This window comes from Quercus robur, chromosome 5 (assembly GCF_932294415.1).
Source record: "Quercus robur chromosome 5, dhQueRobu3.1, whole genome shotgun sequence".
In the NCBI taxonomy this organism is placed as follows: Eukaryota; Viridiplantae; Streptophyta; class Magnoliopsida; order Fagales; family Fagaceae; genus Quercus; species Quercus robur.
The window spans coordinates 6,118,448-6,131,157 of NC_065538.1; positions in this window are offsets into that span (position 1 = coordinate 6,118,448).

A 12,710-nucleotide genomic window follows, 5' to 3' on the forward strand; every position below is an offset into this window, starting at 1 on the left:
TGCAATAGTAATACACTGTTGAGATTGAAAGCTTAAAAAAAAAAAATTTCAATCTCAACTATTGAATAAAAAAAATTTTAAAAAAAAGTTGAAAAAATAAAAAAATAAAAACAGTAAAAATTAATGTGAGAGAGTGTGGTGTAATTGCACCTAATATACTAGACACAAATCCAAATTTCCTAATGTAATTAAAGTTAAGAAATTTTTTATGAAAAAATTTTTAAAAAAAATGACTAACTTTTTTAACAGATTTTTCAATTCCGTTGATGTGAAAGTGACTTGTACGGAAGAAAAGAAACACATTACAATTCACACGTTTGAGTTATGCATGTTGACACTTGACAAGATTCCCGAAAAGCTGTAAGACAGACAATGCTCTTGAAGTTGCTGATGGGATTCTCAATGAAACAAAAACATTGACGGGTCATAATTTGCGATGATCTCTTACACCAGTCCCATGGGCAAGTAGATATCACAAATTCTGATATTTGTTTTTACATTCATACATTGAATACGTCTACTATAGCTTTTCATTGTTTACCTTTGCTCGCTTTATTCCCTGAAGCAAACAAGAATCTAGAATTCAGAGGAAAAAAGAAAAAATAATAATAATTATGCTAGCTAGAGAGCAAAGTCATTAAATCCATATTGGAATTTGACCAAATAAAAGCTCTGAGTCACTGTTTTTTTTTTTTTTTAATATAAGATAAAAATTTTACTCTAACTTAATTTAAGTGTATATTAATGAAAGCTCTCTCCTAGAAACTTGAATCCCAACTTTTACTATTTACATCCTACAAGTACTTATATTTATGAAATGATCATCGCACCAAGTATGTGCAGTGGTAGGTCACTGTTTTATATGTTCAACAAGTGGTTATTGGTCAAACAACAAGTTTAATAATTAAAAAAAAAAAATTTTAAAAACTAAGGTTATGTTTGGTATCCATTTTTGTTTTCTATTTTCAAAAACTTGTTTTTGGAAATATAAAGAAAAAACAATTTTCTTATATTTTTGAAATAAAAAAAAAATGTTTGGTTAGTTGAAATTAAAAAAAAATATTTTTTTGAAAAAAAAATAGAAAATACTAAAATATATTATTACTAGGATTTGAACTTTAATGCTAACTCATTAAATGAGACAGATTCATTAAATCAAATGCGTATTTTCATTGACTTTTGAAAACTAGAAACTAAAAACAGCATTTTACATGTTTTTAGTTTCCTTCACAAATTGAGTTTTAAGAACAGTTTTTGTTTTCTGTTCATTTTGGGTTGTCAAACAAGTTTTTTAGTCTCAAAAATTAAAAAAAAATAAAAAAAAATTTAAAAACAAAAAATAAGGGAAAAAACAGTTATCAAACATACCTTAAGCATTTCCTGTATAGGGAATAGATAAATTTCCTTACAAGTCTTGCGACACTGTGAGCTTGATATCTCATTGGCTTCCTATTACTATAACCCTGTTTACATTTTTCCTCCCATATTGTTATTTTTCATCAAAAAAAAAAACTAAGAATATTTATATGAAAAAAAGTTAAAAGTTGATAAATTAATTTAAAATACAACAAGATTACATAAAATATATGAGCATATAAAAGTATTAAACATTTTAAACTTTTGGCACACAAAAATTATAGCTCCTCCCAAATTTGAGTTGGTAAAAAAAAAAAAAAAAAAAGGCTGATTGGTGCAAGGATTATAATGACAATATATTCTTTCCTTGATTTAATTTTTTATTATAAAATTTGCTCTTATATTTACTAAAGTTTAAGATCATTCGTAGTTGTGAAGATTTCATTAGATTTATTTTTCTTCACTTTGGTATAAAATTTAGTAATTTATATTCAAAATAAATTTTTTTTCATAATTTTTATTACAAAATAATGATAGATTAAATATATTACATGAAAGATCTTGATTGAGCTTAACTTTGATAGGAGATACTAAGGGTGAGCTTGGTTCAGCTTTTTGAAACTGGGCTTTTTGAAAAAGTGGGGTTTTCAAAAAGTACGGTATGAAATTAGGTTTTTTGAAAAAAACTGAGTATTTGGTAAAAGCTATTAAAAAATACTTTTTGAAAAAATTGAGTATTTGGCTAGCACTTATAAAAGTGGTGGTTTGAGTGGTAAATTACCAAAAATGACAAAATGTGTGTATATATATACAAAGAAGTTTATTTCATACTTAGTATCAAGTATCAACTTCTTATTAATAATAATAATAATAATAATAATAATAATAATAATTACTTCATGTTAATAATAAATGACTATCTTAATAAAAGATTTTGTAAAAAAGTATTTGTCTTTAACATTTCTTTTTTTCAAAAAGTGTTATGTCTTTGACATTTTCACAATATTGTGAACTGGAGTTACTCAAATATATTCTATTCTTTTAATATATTTATTGGCACACCCCACACCCAACCCAACCCATTTCCCTTTTCTTTTTCCTTTTCTTTTTCTCTTTTTTCCTTCCATTTTTCCTCACCCACATGAACCAACCCTTCACCTTTTGTCTTCTTTCTTTTTCTCTCTCTACTTTCCTCCACATATTCAGCCACACAGCCCACACCCACACACTTCTTCACCTTGATCTTCTTTATTCTTTATCGCTATTTTTTTGTGGTCTTGTAGCAATTAATTTATCAAAGTGTTCTGGAACTGTAGATGACAATCTACCTTGACTTTTCAAAGGGTAAAATTGACTTTTTAAGAAAACACAGTGGGAATTTGGAAAATGAAAGGTGGCTTTCCAAAGAATAATGTTAAAACGCAACTGTGACTTTTGCAAAAGCTAGGACAGGTCAGGGTCAAGAAAATGCACAATCTTTTAGATTTTAAAACGTAACTATCTTTCAAAAGCTATCATACATACGTTCAAAAAGCTCATTTTAAAATTTCAGTTTCAAAAAACGTATTTTAGGTCAAGGTCCACTTTGTAAAAAATCAATTTTCATTTTCAATTATGAAGAAAGTCACAATGTACGTATCCATCGATCGATCAATTTGCATTTTTATCTTCTTTCGAGTTTGGACACCACTACCCAAAAGAGTTTGAATGTACTCTCGAAAAATGTTCTTCTAGATGGGCTTTATTTTCTTTCTCTTTATAAAAATCCAAGCAAATGTTTATAATAATTTTTACAGAAAGGTTAATAGGTGTGCACTTTTCCCAGCATTCGAAAAATACATATATTGGAGCGGAAACAATTTAGGTTGAAGATGATAAGATATATATATCCTGACGGGCCTACCTTAACGGGCCTGACGGGCCTACCTGACGGGCCTACCTTAATGGGCCTGACGGATCGGAACTGTTGGGCCTGTGTAAAGATTATCCCATGTGCTTTGAAGGCCCATCGCTGACAGACACAATAAGGGCCCATGATCCGAAATCTCTATCGCCTAGAAAAGCCCTAAGATCTGAAAATGGAAATCCTTGCTCACCACGCTCAGAAGAATTCGAAGTAGAGTCCCACATGGAAAAGATTTGGAGACCAAGAAGGAAAAGTCAACTCTATACCACTATAAAAAGACCTAACACCCTCGCAAATGGAGGTACGTTTTATGGACCCTCTCTAACGCTCTAGAGTGGTGAGAAGAATTCTAACTTGACCGTCGGAGAGTGTTTGGCCGGCACCACACCGGTGCTCTCTAGAGGTTTTTCTTTCGATTGCTTCTGTTGTGCAAGTTCGCTTTGAGTCGAGAGTGCGGTGTGACCTATTGGTGATAATTTTCGTCGTCATCATAGGTTATTTTGAAATTTTAGACCCGTTTGAAAGAGTAGTTTAACAACATATTTTCAGTTTTTAAATAATATTATTTATATTTTTATACACTTTTTTATCCATACGTATTTTAAAAAAATACAAACAATATTATTAAAACAACGTTACCAAATGGCCCTTACAATTTTTTCCCAAAATAATATCGTTATTAATTATGACATACAAGTATGAAGATAGATGCATATAAAACAAAAAATATATATATATTTTATTGCCTGATTACTTCACATAATATGAAAATTTTACTTCTTCTAGAAAAGAAAATATGGAAATTTCATTTTTTCAAAGACCAAAATGCAAAACTATTTATAACTAGGACCAAAAAGAGGAGAATTTTTTATACGTGCTCAGATATGAGTTATCTCTTTCACTGACATGTGGGCCCACATGTTAATGAAAGAGAGGTCTCATAGACTGGGTGCACAAAATAACTTTCCAAAAATAGACACTAATGTCTTATACGCCGAGCGTACAAGATAACTTCTCCAAAAACATACTCACTAATATCTTTATACGCCAAGTACAAACATAAAAATCAACCAAGCTTGGGGATTTTCTTCCATAAAAGGGGTCCAATTTCAAGATATAATTTTCTGGTTGAATTAACCCATTTTCAATTAACAAGTACGTGTGTTAGCCAAAAAGAAAACCTTGTGTCCCCTCCTCATCAATTTGTGGCTTTTTAAAAACATTGTGGTTCACCCATGGCATCTCACCTCACGTTGTACGTATCAACATATTGGATTTGGTAATTTACTCAAAGAGTATTGAAACTTGAACTAGATTAAGATCAAGAGCAAACAAGAAACTCTCCAAAGCTAACTTGAATTTCATGCAAGATTTAAGAATCATTGAATCTCAACAACCACAACTCAATTATAACTTTCTGCTAAACAAATGTCAGCCATAATGTGTGACACGTTAGTTTGACCTTTTATTTGTCTTTGAGAAAGTTTAGAGACGCAACTTTTGTATCATAACTTGTTACAACTCGAGTGGTGGAAAAAAAATTATAAATCCATGTAAAAATAATTGTCTATTACTCATAATCAACCACTTTAATTAGTTGCAGCAACCATCATAGTCGTAGAAGAGCTATGTGTCTTATATTTGATACTCAAATCCCCTAATTTTACAATAAACCTAGGGGCATTGAAAATGTCACCCCTAATTGCTTTGTGTTTCGTGGTGGTCCATATGAGGGTGTGAATTTTATAGGAGAAGCCTATGCTATAAACACCAAATTTTGCATCCATATTTCACAAATCCCTTTTGTTTTGCTGTAATGGCTGCACTTTGGGCCCTCCCTGAGATGGTCCCAGCCTTGATCTCTTCCTTAGGCCTAAAACCACGTCTTTGTGGAGGTCGATGCTCTTTTTGTTGTTTTTTGTTTTTGTTTTTTTCCACATCCTGACATCATGAGCATAACATGATTGGTGTTGTTTAATGCAATAACATGATACTATCAAGAAACCAAGTGCAATAATAGCACATGGGTCTGTCCCGCAGGAGCCTGGATGTTTCAAATTTGAAAAACGTAGTAGGATGGTACTATTAATATTCGGCCACATTGAAATATATTGGCCACATATTTGGACCATGGTCCATGGGCTTGGAAGATGACAGGAACATCACTGTGCCTAGGTTCCAGCTTCCTGGACCAGCTTTAATTCTTCTGGGCCCTGCCCTGGGATTTGAGATTTATAAACATCCTAAGATATTAAAATTTGTTGTCATAGTACCCAGAAAATGAAAGGCATTTATTCTACTGTTCATTTTGTTGATAGTATATTATAGCTTTTAGTTCTTCAAATATGGACCTTGTTTGATTTGGGATTTGGGTCCCTCCAACTTAAAAAGTTAATTTTGATCTTTCACATTTTTAAAATGTAACATCTTAGTAATCCCTCAATATCGTTGGATTCTCTTAATGAGTTTGACTAATGGCTATTCATAATACTACAAACATGTTCCTTTCTTAAGTATTTCTATGGGGGAAAGGAAAAAGAATCGGAAAGGGAGGATTTGAAAAATCCTATTGATTATATTGATGCCCTCCTTCTTCGAGAATGTACAAAACTTACGTATTTTTTCTATTTCTAAAAAAAGAGTAAAAAAAAAAAAATTAAGTGAGCGTTTGGATCCGCTTATTTTGCTGAAAACTGAAAACTTATTGCTAAAAATATTGTAACAAAATATTTTTTATTGCCAAAATTACTATTCACCCATTTTTATCACTTGGCTGGTCCATGAACAATGCCATGGACCAACCAAAAAAACGCAACCTCCACAAATGCAAACGCAGCCGCTCAGAACAAACGCACCCTAAATCAAAATAAAATAGAAGAGCCCAGATTCTAAATGAATGAAAACATGATTGAATCGGTTACCTATCACTAAAATACCCCTAGAGGGGGATAGGGAGTTGAACAATGATTTTTTGTGCTGTCAAAGAGTTGAACTATACCTGCAACAATGTGATTATTGTATATAAATGGATCTTTTGTCGAACAAAAAAATTGTTCAAAATTTCAGAGGTTCAAATCCTTCCATCCTAGAGCATACCTATTATATATATTATATAAATCATATATGAATAAAGATTTTTTATTTTATATGAAAATAAAAGATATTTTCCTATAAAAAAAATAAAAGATATTTTTTTAGATACAATAATATTTCATACTTATGGCGTTCATTTTAAGATGATTTCTTTTTATTATCAAACTAAGATACCAACTGGTTTTTAGTGTAAATGAGGATTAAATCTCAGATTTCTTATTCAATAATAAAATACTTTACCAATTGAGTTAATTGAAACCTACAAAAACTTACGCTCTGTTTGTTTCGCTAAAAAACCTTCTATAAAGATAGTTTTCCACATTTTCCAGTGTTTGGTAGCACACAAAAAACCTGGTCAATGGAAAACTATCTTTGGTCAACAGAAAACTCTAATAAAAATAAGGCTTATTTTCTATAGGTTGTTTTCCAAAATTTTTTTTTGGAAAACAATCTCTCTCTCACGCATTACATCTCCTATAAATATTATCTTCGTCTATAGCCGTGGGAAACATAATTTTTTGGCGCCTTCTCTCTCTCATGGTAAGTTTTCTCACTTTTTCTCCCTTCCCTTTGCTTTTTCTCTCCTCACACCCTCATTGTCACTAACTCTGGTCTCTCCTCTTCCCATAGATCTCTCTCTCTATCTCTCTTCTCTCTTTTCTCCATATTTCTCTTCCCCTCTATAACGCAATTCTCTGATTAGATTTTTTTTTTTTCCTTCACTGATCGGTCAATAGCTCCAACTTGCAAATGAGAACAAATTTGCAGTGGTAATTATTTCATTCCTCTCTACCAAAATCCCAATTCTTTGCTTTGAATTTCAAGCTCGATTTTCTTTTTTCTCTAAGAAATTTTCGATTTGATGGATTCCAGGCAAAAGTTAATTCTTTTTCGTACATAAAGTGCAAAAAAATAAAAAATAAAATAAAAAGAAGAAGAAGAAGAAAGAAAGAATGAAGTAAAAGATGAAAATTTTAAACATGGTACCTATATTGCTCTAAATTGCTTTTACATGGGACAATCTTTACTGTGGACTAATAATATTGTTATATAATGAATGATAATTGTTTAGGAGAATTGCATTTGTTGGCAAATACTTTTTTTGTTGGCAGATACTATGCAGTAATGATATATTATACAGTACATTATGTAAATACATAATTTATAAAAATATTGGAGACTTGTGGTTGACCATAGTAGACAATTAGTATACCAACAAAAAGAGTAGACAATTAAAAGTTATTGTTATTTATATTTATTGAAAATGTATTCCCTTGTCAAATTTATATATGTATATATAGACAAATGGTTGATATATGTGTGTGTGTGTGTGTACGTACGTTATTGTCTATATATATGAGCAAGATGAGTAGTAGAGATCATGAGAATTTGACAATTAATTAATTTTGATTGTATCTATTGTCAAAATTTTAGTATGAAAACCAAATTCATTATTGGTTTTTTATTTATAATGATTACATTAGTTAGTTTACATAATATACATGTTTTAAATTATAAAAGAAATAATTTTTGAAAAATTGCATACCAAATACTAAAAAACATTTTCAAGCTCATTTTCAAGGTTGTTACCAAACACTGGAAAATGAGACAGTTTTCTAGAAAATGCTCATTAGAAAATGAGTAATTTTCCAGAAAATATTAATGCTGAAACAAACAGAGCGTTATATCTTTAAAGGTGTAGCATGGCTTCTTTTCCAAAGAGTCCAAAACAAACAAACAAAAAATTAAAAAAGGTAGAAGATAAAGCAAACACAAAATGATAGTCAGGGAGTTTTTTTTTTTTTTTTTTGAATGATTCAAGAGATGAAGTTTAGTTGGAGTGACTTTTGGTATTCTTTGCCTCTCTTTGGAAGAAATTAAAAATAAAATAAAATAAAATAAAGTACAAATATGACTAAAAAAATAATAATAATAAAGGATTTTATTCATTTGGTATATCTTATTTTGATAGGATAAAAATAAGATAGGGTAACTTATAACTTACCTACTTATAGTTTGACTGAAATTTAAGTTACCTACCTGTGATTTGAAATTTGACAATTTACCCACCTGAGGTTTGATCAAAATTTAGGTTGCCTACTTGTGGTTTGAAATCCCATGATACAAGTATTCCGCTGGATTTTTTTTTTTTTTTTTAATCTTATTTGATTTTGTATTTTTTGTGTTTTTGGAGGAAATAGACATAAAAGTAAAGCAAAATTACATATTTAACTCTGTTTTTAACAAAGATAGTTTACGGAATTCTAACTGAGCTAATCTCAGGTAGGTAAAATATCAAATTTCAAATCACAAATAGACAACTTAAATTTCAGCCAAACCAAAAGTAGGTAAATTGTAACTTGCCTGATAAAATAAGTTTAATTATACTGTACTTAAAGAAAAAGTAAAACTTTATTCCCTACTCTCAACAATTGAATTGAAAAAAAAAAAAAAAAGTGAAACTTTATTGAGTTTACTTAATAAGTACTGGTTAGGCAAGCTTATAATTGCTACATGATTCATCTAAGGAAGAGATTAAATCATAGATCTAGCTTTGAAAGTTAGTGAATGATCTCACTAAAATACATATATAAAACTTTCCAAGACTTGCAATTGCATTTGTATTCACCATTGTTGAATTGAGTCTATGCTTCCAAAGCCCCTTCTCATGAGTGATATATATATATATATATATATATATATATATTATGGATAACAATTCAATAGTGACATTAGTTTCTAACTCAATCCCATATGTGCATTTTGATGAGCACTTTAGTAATTTTCTTCTTAATTAAAAGAACAAAGTTTCTCTCCAAACTAGTTTGGAGAGAAACTATTCAAACTTCTCATATATCTCTTTTTTTGTGTGTGAATTTTGAAAATCTAACCATTGAATTTCATGTTCCTTATGTTCTTAACATGCATATCAAATTTCGTTCAAATCGGATGTTATTTACTATTCGATCAATAAACTTATTTGTTATACATAATTTTAAATCACAAAAACTTGAAATTTTAACATTTGTTTGATGACATAGCAATTGATTTTTGAATTTCTTGAAATTTTGCAAGCATGAAGGATAGAATAAGAACATACAATCTAGCAGTTAGATTTTCAAAATTCACAGTCGATATAAAAATATACAAGAAGTTTGAAGAGTTTCTCTCCAAACTAGTTTGGAGAGAAACTTTGTTCTAATTAAAATTTGATCAAAATATAATTATACTTTTTAAAAAGAATAAAATAAAGTAATACTTTAAGAATTATATCAAACAAATAAACTAAAAAAATAAGAAATTTTCCTCGAAAAAAAAAAAACTATGGACAAAAAAATTGCCTGGACCACTGGACCACCATTATTTGTCACTTTTTCTTTTATTTTTGCCTGTAATACTTCAGAAGCTGATTCCTCACATTGGGAACGTATTTGAGCCAGACAAAATCATCATAATCATATTAATTATACCATATCTTTTTGTTTAAGTCTGCTAGCTACCAAAAAATAGAAAATAACGTCACTTTGTACTTATGAAAAGGGAAGATCATTTTCTTTCGGGGTCAAGGACAGGTGAAATAATACAACGTAGTACAATAAAAATCATAGGGACCAGTCCATTATTTGCATAGAGCTGGGCCACCTGGCACATTTGTGGCCCAAACTTTTTTGGGAATGCTCTAGGATATTTTGATTATTTTCCGACAGGGTTACATACACTAGAGAAAATGTCTCTTGCAACACTATACGTAGGAATGTACACGGATCGGATTTGTGCCCAATCTGCACCCGATCCGATTAGATCAAGTAGAAAATAATTAGACATGTCATCGACCTACAAGGAAGATGGGTTGGACGGATCAAATTCTTGTTGGGTGGTGGTAGTTTCGAGTTTGATTAGTTCCATCTATTTCACGGATCTTGGACAACCCTAACTAAACCATTAGTCCTCAAAGTGAGGCTCAAATCATACTATAACTTAAGTCACTTGAGAAATTGCATGAGACTTATCTGTCATTTAAGCATTCTTTAATTAGGGGTAGGAAGCTACTCAAGTCGAGTAATTATTAGGTACTCTTGAAGCACGGTGATGTAGTGTTCTCTACTATCATATTCATCGTGGATTCTTCTAATTAAATTTATACTGTGATCTATTATGAATGTAAGAGGAAGGAGTATTACGTCACTTAGTTCCAAGAGCACCAAGTAATTTTCCATTAGAGTCATGCTCAAGTAGGATAGTTAAGATTGATTGCTTCTTTACTTCTTTTTTTATTTGTTAACAATGAGTTTAAAATCACAAAAAAAAAAAAAAAAAAAAAAAAATTCATAATTGTTGAGGTGTCAAATTATTATTGGTAAATTAAAAAAGTTACGTAAATGGTGGTTCAAATGCAAAGTAGTAGAAACCTATCAATTCAATTGTCATAAAAATGATTTTTTTTTCTTTTTTTTTTTTTCCACAGAGAGAGAGAGAGAGAGAGAAAAATGATTGACTGAGAAATAAGGATATGTGTTTCTTGGGCCAAAATGGGAAAATGCCCTTTTCAGAAAACAATTTAGCAATTTGTTAATCTTTTCAAACTATTTAGTAAAATGCTCCTGTTTTGAAACTCAATTTTAACAAAATCGAGTTCTGTGTAAAGGCCTGATTGGTAGGAGGATTTTTGTTTTTGTTTTCAAAACAGTACAAAAAATATTTCAAATAATTAAACTTGAAACTAGTTTTCAAATAATAATTTTTATATTATACGTGTTTAGCTATCATTTTTAAAACAATTTTCAAAATACTAAAAACAAAAAATATTGTTGGGAGTCCATTTCTATTTTTGAGATTTAAAAAATATATATTTATAAAAATTAACGTGTTGAATCTGTAGATTACTTTTTTGTGTAAATAATGATAAGTGAATAGAGCTCATCATGTTTTTTTTTTTTTTTTTAAATGATAAGTTTCAAATTTAAAGTGTAAGAATTCTTTTTGTAATAAAGATAAGCTCCTTAATTTAAAAGATAAGAGTTTTGACAAATATGTGGGGTCCATTATTTTTAATTTATTTATAATCATATCATTAAAAACATTTTTTGTATCCTAAAAACACTCATTTAGCCATTTTCAAATTCAAGTTCTAAACTAGAAAAATAAGATAAAATTTTTGAAAACTGTATTTAGAAAATATTAGTCAAACAATGAATTCAAGTGTGGTACTCACCATTTTCTAAATTGTTAAACAAAAAAGCTATATTTAAATATTCTTACCAAACAAGCCTTGAAACTAAATATTCTCAAAATTAAGTTCTGTGTTTTTTTTTTTAAATAGAACTTGACATTAGTAAGATCGAATTCCACTTAAATTTTCAAAAAAATTTAAGTGACAAAATATCAAATTAAACTTGTAGCTTGATTTTGTTAAAATCGAGTTTAAAAAATATGCACAATTTGCTAGGAAACTTCAAAACACGATTATTTTGCTAAATTATTTTCTAAAATGACATTTTCCTACTCTGGCCGTTTCTTGACACCAAAGTCAATGCCACTGATGGTAACCCAGGACAATAATTTGAGCAAGTTGACATAAAGGTCTAATCCCAATAATGACGATTAAATAGTACGTCCTTATCTGTTGGGCTTCATGGACCACCTAACCAAAAAAAAAAAAACTGGGAGAGATGAATAAAAGCAAATAAACAATGCAAAAAATGCTATATTACCCTCAAAAATCAATATATAAAAATATAAATAGTTACATTTTAACATTTTCACAATATTTTTTTTAAAAAAATTCTTAAATAGTTTGTTATTATTAATTTTAATTAGAATTAATTTATCACTTAAATTATTTTTTTTCTACTCATAACAATCATTAATCATTTGCTATTTAAAATTTATCGAAAAAATATAATGAAAATGTTGTTATCCTAACATCTCAAAACAGAATCAGAGACCATAGTGTGTTGCTCTTGTGCCATGGTGATGAGTTTGGCTAACATTTTCCATATTAGCGACGTGGATTCAAGGGAATTGTTCATTTGAGAGAGGCAAGTAATTAAATGCAAATGCAAATGAATGGACCAACCAACGCCTTGGGAGTTGGGGCCATTTCCCATGTGATTGGAAAGATAAGTACCGCGGGGACCATTCCCAAGTGTTAGGAAGATGACATTAAGATTCCAAAGTGTATAACTTCACTCATTTACATGCACGTGACATGTAGATTGTCCACGTGTTGTTTAAGTCACGTTCAAGTACGTACTTGTAAAAAAAAAAAAAAAAAAAAAAAAAAAAAAAAAAGCTATAAAAATCAATAAGTAGATGAACCGTATTTTATCATTTTGTTGTCACATCAACCTTCAAA